Genomic DNA, 9,059 nt, shown 5'->3' on the forward strand with positions numbered 1-9,059 from the left:
AGCAAAGGTACTCATCATTACCCTGCTTTGCAGGCAGCATCACAGTGCTGACCAGTGTCCGCACATTCTCCTTCTTAGGCACACGAACAATCTGAGATTTGAGCCGATGAGCAGGAGCTCCTGAAGGTCCTTCTGATCCAAGTGTTTTTATTCCAGCATTCAAACTGTCATCTGGGAACACAGAGCAGTAAATGAGACCGAGGGACAGAGGCACACGCTGAAGATCACAGCTCTGCAAACTGCCTCCTGCTCAGAAGCATGCAGAACAAACCCTGTCAGCTCTCCCCACAGCTAAGAGCACCATGGACCTGATGTCTGTCTGCTGCCCTCCTTTCATCCTTCTGGATATTAAAAGTAGGCTTTATCCCTTACTTTATCCCATCCATATGACATTAGATTCCTCTATCAGCAAATGTGGCTTTCACCAGTGGTTGAAAAGATGCACATACAGGCACTTAAACTCCATGCTGTGGCCTCGTCTTGCTCTAATGATGTAAACAAAGGAGTTTACCTTCCTAATCTGAAAGGCACATGAAGTTACAAGGTAGGAACAAGATCATGGAAATAGCTGATTCCATTCAGCAACCCTATGTTCTGTTGTGTTTGTACAATGAATTGCTTTGGAGTTAATTGGCAAGTGCTTCTGATTAATCCTGGAATACCTTGTTTTGTATCAGCATCAGATTTTGTAGTGGAAATTATCTGCAATCCAAGATGGTTTTCTTCAGCTGGTTGCTGGACAGGTGTTTTTGTTTCTTCTCCCTCCTTAGAAAGCTGGTCTGTACAAGCAAAGAAAAAATCAGTCTCTTCAGTTATGCGGTAGGAATTCAATCAGATTATCCACTGCACAAAGATGGCAGGCAAGGCTGAAAACCCACACAGATAAATGCTGAGTCTCCACTTGCCCATCCAAATGGCTTCTCTGTGAACAAAGAAATCCCCCCCTACACAACATTCATCTCCCTGACACCCAGAAAAAGCTTAAATGCAGGAGAACAACCTGCAAGGCAAAGGCCACAGGAGCAGAGAGAAGCTGAGCATGCAAGATAAACTGAGGTATCAGAAGCGCACAAAGTTCAGCTCTGAACCTATCTATCAGCTCACAAGTGAACGTTACCTGGCATTCTTTATGACACTATACCCACCTGTGAGTAATAGAGTTAATCTTTCGTACCTAAAAAAGACAAACTCACTTTGGCTTGGTGGAAAGAAAACCCCATTGAGGTAACGTCCCTTGGTGTGATGGAAGGCACAGTTGGATTTCTGGCAGCCTCCTGGCTGGTTCTCCCAGTAGCAGGAAATCATGCTGCGTTTTTTCTGAAGACAGAAAGGAAGAAGAGCTGATGGTAACGTGGACCTAAGATCTGCAAAGGGAGACTGAGCTCCAGATTGTGCCAGTGAGCAGACTGCCACAAAGCAGCACTCAAACACCACTCTGAAGCGTGCGCAGGCTGGGAGCACCAGGCTCACTGAGCTTTCCTAGCATTCTGTGGGTGAGGACACCAGTTTAGAAGGGGTTAAACTAACACACCTTGCAGAATGCTTGTCTGATTGATGTGGTTCTTTAGCATCTGTTGATAGAACACTGTTGGTATCAACTACAAGAATATTCTGCTATGATATACCAATGCCATTGAGCTCTCTTCCCTCTGCTTCCTCCCCTATTCTTAACCGTAGGAACCATCATCATTTCAAAGCAAATGAACCTAATCTGCAAAAGCACATTCAGCCCACCTAAAGAAATGAGAAGTGGGTTTGGTGATAAACTCTGAGGAGCCAACACTCACACTGATCTCCATGTGCCTGAACCTGCAGACATTCCTGAAGCAGCGGCCCTCCTTCCACAGCGTGCAGATGGTTTCATTGCCCAAAGCGGCTTCACAGTGCCTGAAGGGACAGTTGTCTCCCTGTAACCCAATGGAAACCAAGAGAGGAAAATGAAATAGTACAGCCTGAGAACTGGCCATGCTTTGAGCTCATTTTTAGCGAGTTGCTCTATTGTACAATGCAATTAGTTATGAAGTTTGCTGAAGACCAGTAATACTTCTACTTATTCTACCCATTCCTCTTAACTTCAGAACTGAAAGAAAGAAAAAATGAAGGAAAAAACCCAAGCAGACCTTTTTACAAGTGGAATAGAAGTAGAAATAGCAATCATTTCCTTTAATCGACATGCTGGACGAGCGCACAGAAGCAGTTCTGGTCTCGGGGATCTCTGTGCAGCTCTTCCTGTGCTTCTCAAAGAGCTGGCTCGTGCTTCCTTGGACTGAAAGTCTTCTACAGTCTTGATCAGTGAAATCTTCTTTTGAAAAGGAACCCTAAGCAAAACACCGACAAGCAGAAAAGAATGAGGAATGCCCACCCGTCTTCCCAGCTTTGTTCTCTTCATTCAATCAGTCTCTCAGGAGCAGTTGTTTCAAAACATTGCCCTCCTCAACACTGGTCAAACTCTAGTAACATCACCCTGACTCAGCACGGAGTCCCTGGGCTGCACGGCTGCAAGCCCTCCAATGGAGCCCCTCCTTCAACACCACGAGTGACAGCAGTGAGTAACCCCAACACATTTGTCTGACCGCTGCAGGTCTTCAAGCTCAACCACCTGGACAACCTCAGCAAATACAGTGATCTTCAAAGCTTTGCAGTTCACTTCTCCTGTAGGCCGAACCAACACTGAATCCGTGAATTAATTAATTATAACAGGTTAGGAAGAATTTTCCTCCTCACTTTGCCTATGTCAAATTCTGTAAGTTGGAATTTCTGGTCTTCAAGGATTTTTCACCTTTGAAGAATCCACAAAAACCATCCTCCGTCTTTATTACCTGTACAGCAAAAGCATGACAGTGCGTATCAATACACAAATCCACACACATGTGCCTGTATACTGTAACTCAGCACTGCATGGAGCTGCAGCACGATCTGCTCAGCCACAACAAGGGTTTGGGTTGGTTCATTTTTTTTTTTCTTTTCTGATGTAAAAATCAAATATTTTGATATTTTAGATTTGTTTTGTTGTTGTATTTTTTAAGGTACCAAATGCAGTAAAACCTGCAACCAGGCCAGACAGAAGATCAAATTCAAGTGATTCAGAACTCTTTCATTAAAGTGCTGCACATTTCTGAGCTAAGCATTTCCAATAGTCAATAAAGGTTGGAACCTTTTACTCACACAGACACTAGTGAATTTTCGGGGAATTTTTTTTTTTTTTTTTTTTTTTTTTTTTTTTTTTTTTTTTCAGGGAATTTCCCCAAATCTAAACTAAAGAGAGGAGAAGTCGGGTTCTCAAGTTAGTTGCTGGATTGACTGCATGACAAAGGGAACAAAAACAGCACTTAAGGACAAAGTTTCCTACCCTCCTCCAGTACTGATAGAAATGCTGCCTTTTACCTTTAGTACCTTCACATCAGATTCCTCTCTGGCAGATTCCTATGCTTCTAACAACCTCGGTGCTGCCCTGCACAGACGCCGGGCACCAACTGTCACTGGACTCTGCACCATGGAACACGCACACAGCTCAGCACTTCTGTTTCCTCACAATTGGAAGGGTTCTGGAATCGGGAGCATGAAGCGGACTAGAAATACCTCACATCCCTCTGCTCCTTACGAGCCCATCCATTTTAAAACAAGATAACCCCAGACACATCTGTTAGCACAGCAGCCCAAATGCTAACCAGAACACACAGTGTGTAACACCGAAAGTACCAGTTTAATGCCATGCCACAAACCCTATTTAATGGTGCAGGTGACCGCCCCTATCAGATACCCGTGACCTCCATGACTCCAGCCCTGGTGCATGCAGGCACCACCTGCCCAATACCCAACATCTCCCCCCTCTTTATCATCTCCAGCCCCTGTAAAGGTTCCCCTGCATACTCCCTGTTACCCCAAAGGTGATTTGCACATTTAAGGCTATTCCGCAAATGAATCAATCATTAAACATATGTGAAAAACAATGAAACTGTCATAATAACATACCAAAGAGATGCAGCTGCAGTGACTACAAACCTGAAAGCACACAACAGCAATCTGCCTAAAAATTGAAATGCTGTATGGCAACACTTAGTCAACTTGTAGAGAACGGTGCATTCAAGTTCAAGATAACAGCACAGTACACAATGGAGTTACAACTTCTCCAAGTTCAATGTAACACTATGTCATGGTTTTGTAATTTTGTAATTTTGCTATCAGTATTCCACATCATAACATCATGTCAAGTATGGATACTTCTGTTGAATGTGCAGTCCACAGAAGAAGACTACATATCCCAGAGAACAACAGGAGTAACAATAAGTCACGGGACCAGGACTCTATATAATCTCGTTCCCAGGCTGGAGTGCCCTCCTTCTTCTCTCGAACTTCTCGGAGAGTGGGAAGCGTTCCAGCCGTGTCGCCTAGAGTTCACAGTAGGCCTCTCGGTTTTCGGAGACTCTCTCTCTCTGTTTCGTTCGATTTGTTAGCCTTAATTATATTATATTGTGTTATCTTGTATTTCGATATCATATTTAGTAAAATAAGTTTTTCCTCCTTAGATTGTTGCTGTTTTATCCCACTCCCCTTTTTCCCCTCCTTTCCGGGCCCCGGGGGGGGGCGTGGGGTGGTTTCCCCTGTCACGGGCATAGGTAAATCTAAGTAACCCGTGACAGACTTTTTGGTGGGGAGGCGTGGCAGGTTGATTATATCACCTTGCCACGATCTCGCAGTGGTAAGTGTTATGTACTCACTATGGTAGAGGCAACCACTGGGTGGCTTGAAACATACGCAGTACCCCATGCAACTGCTCGAAACACCATATTAGGTCTTGAGAAACAAGTCCTGTGGCGACATGGCACCCCAGAAAGAATTGAATCTGATAATGGGACACATTTCAAAAATTCTCTTATAAATACTTGGGCCAAAGATCATGGCATTGAGTGGATTTATCATATTCCCTACCATGCACCAGCTTCTGGTAAAATTGAACGATATAATGGGTTGTTGAAAACTATGTTGAAAGCAATGGGTGGTGGAACATTTAAGCACTGGGAGAAGAATCTGGCAGAAGCCACTTGGTTGGTCAATACTAGAGGATCTGTCAATCGTGATGGTCCTAGTCAATCTAGCCCCCTACACACTGTAGAAGGAGATAAGGTCCCTGTTATACATGTAAAGAACATGTTGGGAAAAGCTGTTTGGGTCCTTCCAGCTTCTGGAAAGGGCAAACCTATCCGTGGAACTGTCTTTGCCCAGGGACCTGGGTGCACTTGGTGGGTAATGCAGAAGGATGGGGATGTTCAATGTGTGCCACAAGGGAATTTGATGCTGGGGGAGTGCAGTCAATAATTTTATGTATCTATATATATATATATCTGTTTGCATGTGTAGTGTATTTTAGTTATTATAGTTGTACATTTAGTTATGTTACATGCAATTCTACTATTTAGCTATCACAATCTTACATACGTGTATATATATGTATATATATGTATATATTAACCATGATGTAATAATGTAGAATAAGGGGTGGAATGTCATGGTTTTGTAATTTTGTAATTTTGCTATCAGTATTCCACATCATAACATCATGTCAAGTATGGATACTTCTGTTGAATGTGCAGTCCACAGAAGAAGACTACATATCCCAGAGAACAACAGGAGTAACAATAAGTCACGGGACCAGGACTCTATATAATCTCGTTCCCAGGCTGGAGTGCCCTCCTTCTTCTCTCGAACTTCTCGGAGAGTGGGAAGCGTTCCAGCCGTGTCGCCTAGAGTTCACAGTAGGCCTCTCGGTTTTCGGAGACTCTCTCTCTCTGTTTCGTTCGATTTGTTAGCCTTAATTATATTATATTGTGTTATCTTGTATTTCGATATCATATTTAGTAAAATAAGTTTTTCCTCCTTAGATTGTTGCTGTTTTATCCCACTCCCCTTTTTCCCCTCCTTTCCGGGCCCCGGGGGGGGGCGTGGGGTGGTTTCCCCTGTCACGGGCATAGGTAAATCTAAGTAACCCGTGACACACTATTGTACAGAATCTTCATGGCAATCCAGTTCTGTCCAGTGTGCATTATAATGTCACACTCCATAACCAAATAAGAAGACAAAAACATATTGGCTGTGCAGAATCGTTCTGAATGTCCACCACTGGGGGACTATCCAGGAACAAGGTCTCCCCCGCTCACGAACTATCAGTCCGGCATGAAGGCTGGATTCCCAGTTCGGACCTTCAGGCACATTGGGAGCAACGCAGTCTCATGTGCCGTTACCAGCAGCCGCTGCCCAGTGCTGACGTCAAATCACTGGCTGCACTGGAGACATTAACCAAGGAGACGTTGACCAAAACCGGTGCTGAGATGTTCGGATCCTCACGGTGCACAGGATGGCTCGTCGTTTGGTGCCGGCTTAACCCAACGTGCCGGCAGCCAGCAGGGCCCACTTGGGGTCCCGACACAGACGTGTTTCCTGCCCTTGACAAGGAGTGGCATAGGGTCTGGGAGCCATGGCCCTCCGTCGGGTCTGATCAGGACCTGACCTATTGGTGTCCATTTGGTCAGCTGATGGTCTCCCTTCCAATTCTCTCAGTTAACTTTCTAAGAGCACCAAAGGTGGGTAGCAGCTTCTGCGCCTCTTCGTCCCCTGCAAAAGCTCACAGAACTCCATGCTGGCTTTCTCTAATGCTGACCGACTCACACAGTGAGAAGCTCCGTCAGCCAGACCTCTCCGCATTATCCACATAATAAGCAGATTGAGGTCCTCATCACACACTCTGTGTCATTTCTTGTCAGCATGTCCTGTCCCATCCCTGGCTCTCCAGCAGGACTGTAATGCTGGGGTGAGCAACACTGGGCACTGTCAGTGTGTTTTTCTTGCAAGCATCTTCCAGGGAAATACGTGCAGGCGTTCCCCACTCTTGGCTGTATCTCTGCAGTGCTGGGTCCTGTGTGAGCAGAGTTCTCTGCCCCAGAAGCCAAGTCACTGCTGTGCAGAGCTCAGCCTCGGGCTGAATGTGCTCCTGAGTTTGTCCCAGTGCAAGGACAACCTTCTCATTGCCCTTTAGGAGCACCTCTGGTGCTGATGGGTGCTCTGCTCTCAGCAACCACTGGATACACGGCGCCAGACACGTGTGTGCTTTGTCGCCTTGAGCTGTTTGCTCTGATCGCATCTCACCCTGGGGAGCCGGGATTTCCCTTTGGTCTCGGTGTCACTTCAAGACCAGTAGCAACACTAGGGGTCAGAGGAGAGATGCTGAATGTGTGAGCAAAGCTGCTAATTGAGAAGGAGATCGCACACGGGTGACTTCGAAACCCGAATTAATGAGCTTACCTTCACCCTCCTGACTAATGCAGACCTCATGCAGCCCTGGGCCTGCCCTTCTCCAGCCTCCTGCCTTGTTTTGCCTACTCATAGGAAAAGATTTAGCATAGCTCAGAGCCCCAGGCGGCGCTTGGAATGCCAGCAGGAAAGAGCTGCTGGTGTCCACATAGCTCAGGACTGCAGCAGTGGGGCTGCTGGACCTCAGTGTTCTGAACACTCTGATGTGGAAGTGATTGGCAGATGCTGTGGCCGGAGGGATGAGGTGCCTGCAGGGCATCCCTTGGAAGAAGGTTTGGTGAGGATGGATCCTCTGAGCCAGCATCGGGGACAGGGTGCTGGGTGCAAATGCCAGTGCTGCCCCCTGTCATCCTGTTGGTTTTAAAAGGAGTACAGCTCCGTTTCCAAACTTTGCCAACCACGGGCTGGCTGGCAGCTTGAAGGAACTGCCATGAAATAGGTCTAATGAAGCGTTCCTGGCAGAGCTTCAGGATGGAGAAAGTGCAGTTTGTCCTCAACTGAGCTGAGGTCCAATGAGCTGAGTTTCCTGGCTCAGAGCAGAGGCCGTGAGCATCATGTCTCACAGTCTGTGTCACCTGGGCAGAGCCGTTAGGCAGGGGCTGCCAGTGGGGAGATGCCAAGGTTTTCCATGAAGATGATTGCTCAGATATGCCTGAGTTCAGATGGAGGGGCCCATTGCCCTACCAGGAAGTGGAAGATGCTTGGGGGTGAGGCAGCTCGTGCTTTCCCATGCCTGTAGGACCTTACAGTGCTGTGCCTTTCCACATACCTACCCCACCTTCTTTCTTTCGCATGCAGGGGGCATCATTAATCCAGTGGGTGGCACCAAGAATGCCCGGACAGCCCCACTGCATTGTGTCTCTGTGGCAGAAGGACACACCAAGCCTGTGCTCTGCCTGGATGCCACCGATGAACTGCTTTTCACTGCCTAAAAAGATATATGTTGGACAGAACAGGTGTGGGGGCTGTTGGCTTTTTATGTGCTATTCTCATAGATCTCCCCAGGCTGGCGTGGGGAATTGGGGTGCATGGCAGGGATGGCTCCTTCTGGGCTGCTCCCCTGTCCCTGCCTTCTGATGTCCAGGTGCTGGAGCAGGCTGGCTCCATTGCCCTGGAGAGGAGCTGTGGGTGGTGGGAGGCAGCGCTTGGGAAGGAGTCGGTGCCTCCACGCCACGGAGGAACTCCCCAGCCCAACTCTCTCAGTCACGTTCTTCTTCCTACAGACCGGAGCTGTAAGATGTGGAACTTGGTGACGGGTCAGGAAATTGCTTCCCTCAAGGGTCACCCAAATAATGTTGTTTCCATCAAGTACTGCAGCCACACGGGGTTGGTGTTCACCGTGTCCACGTTGTACATCAAAGTGTGAAACATCCGGGACTCAGCGCGCTGCATCCACACCCTGATGTATGTAGTGGGAAGAGTGGCTGTGGGGGACTGTTGGCAGCTCTGGCTTTGCAGAAGATGGTGTGAGGAACTCCTGGGGTCCCACAGGCTGGAAACAGAGCCCAGCTGTTTTAGGATCAGTGCCTACAGCTGTAGGAAACAGGGAGGCTTAGGGAGATCTTGGAATGGAATCTGTGGGGACCCTCTGCAGCAAAGGCTCAAGGGAAAGGACCTGGAATAAATTTTTAGCCCTTCCTGGGGGTGGCCAAGAGCACCAGCAAGAAGGGATGGGGATTTTCTTTTTTGGTTCAACTAATATGCCAGAGGAAGACGACCACATTAACCCAGCTGTATTTGTTGTTGTTGTTTAT

This window comes from Coturnix japonica, chromosome 26, assembly GCF_054131305.1.
Source record: "Coturnix japonica strain WE chromosome 26, WE-NBRP24, whole genome shotgun sequence".
Classification (NCBI taxonomy): domain Eukaryota; kingdom Metazoa; phylum Chordata; class Aves; order Galliformes; family Phasianidae; genus Coturnix; species Coturnix japonica.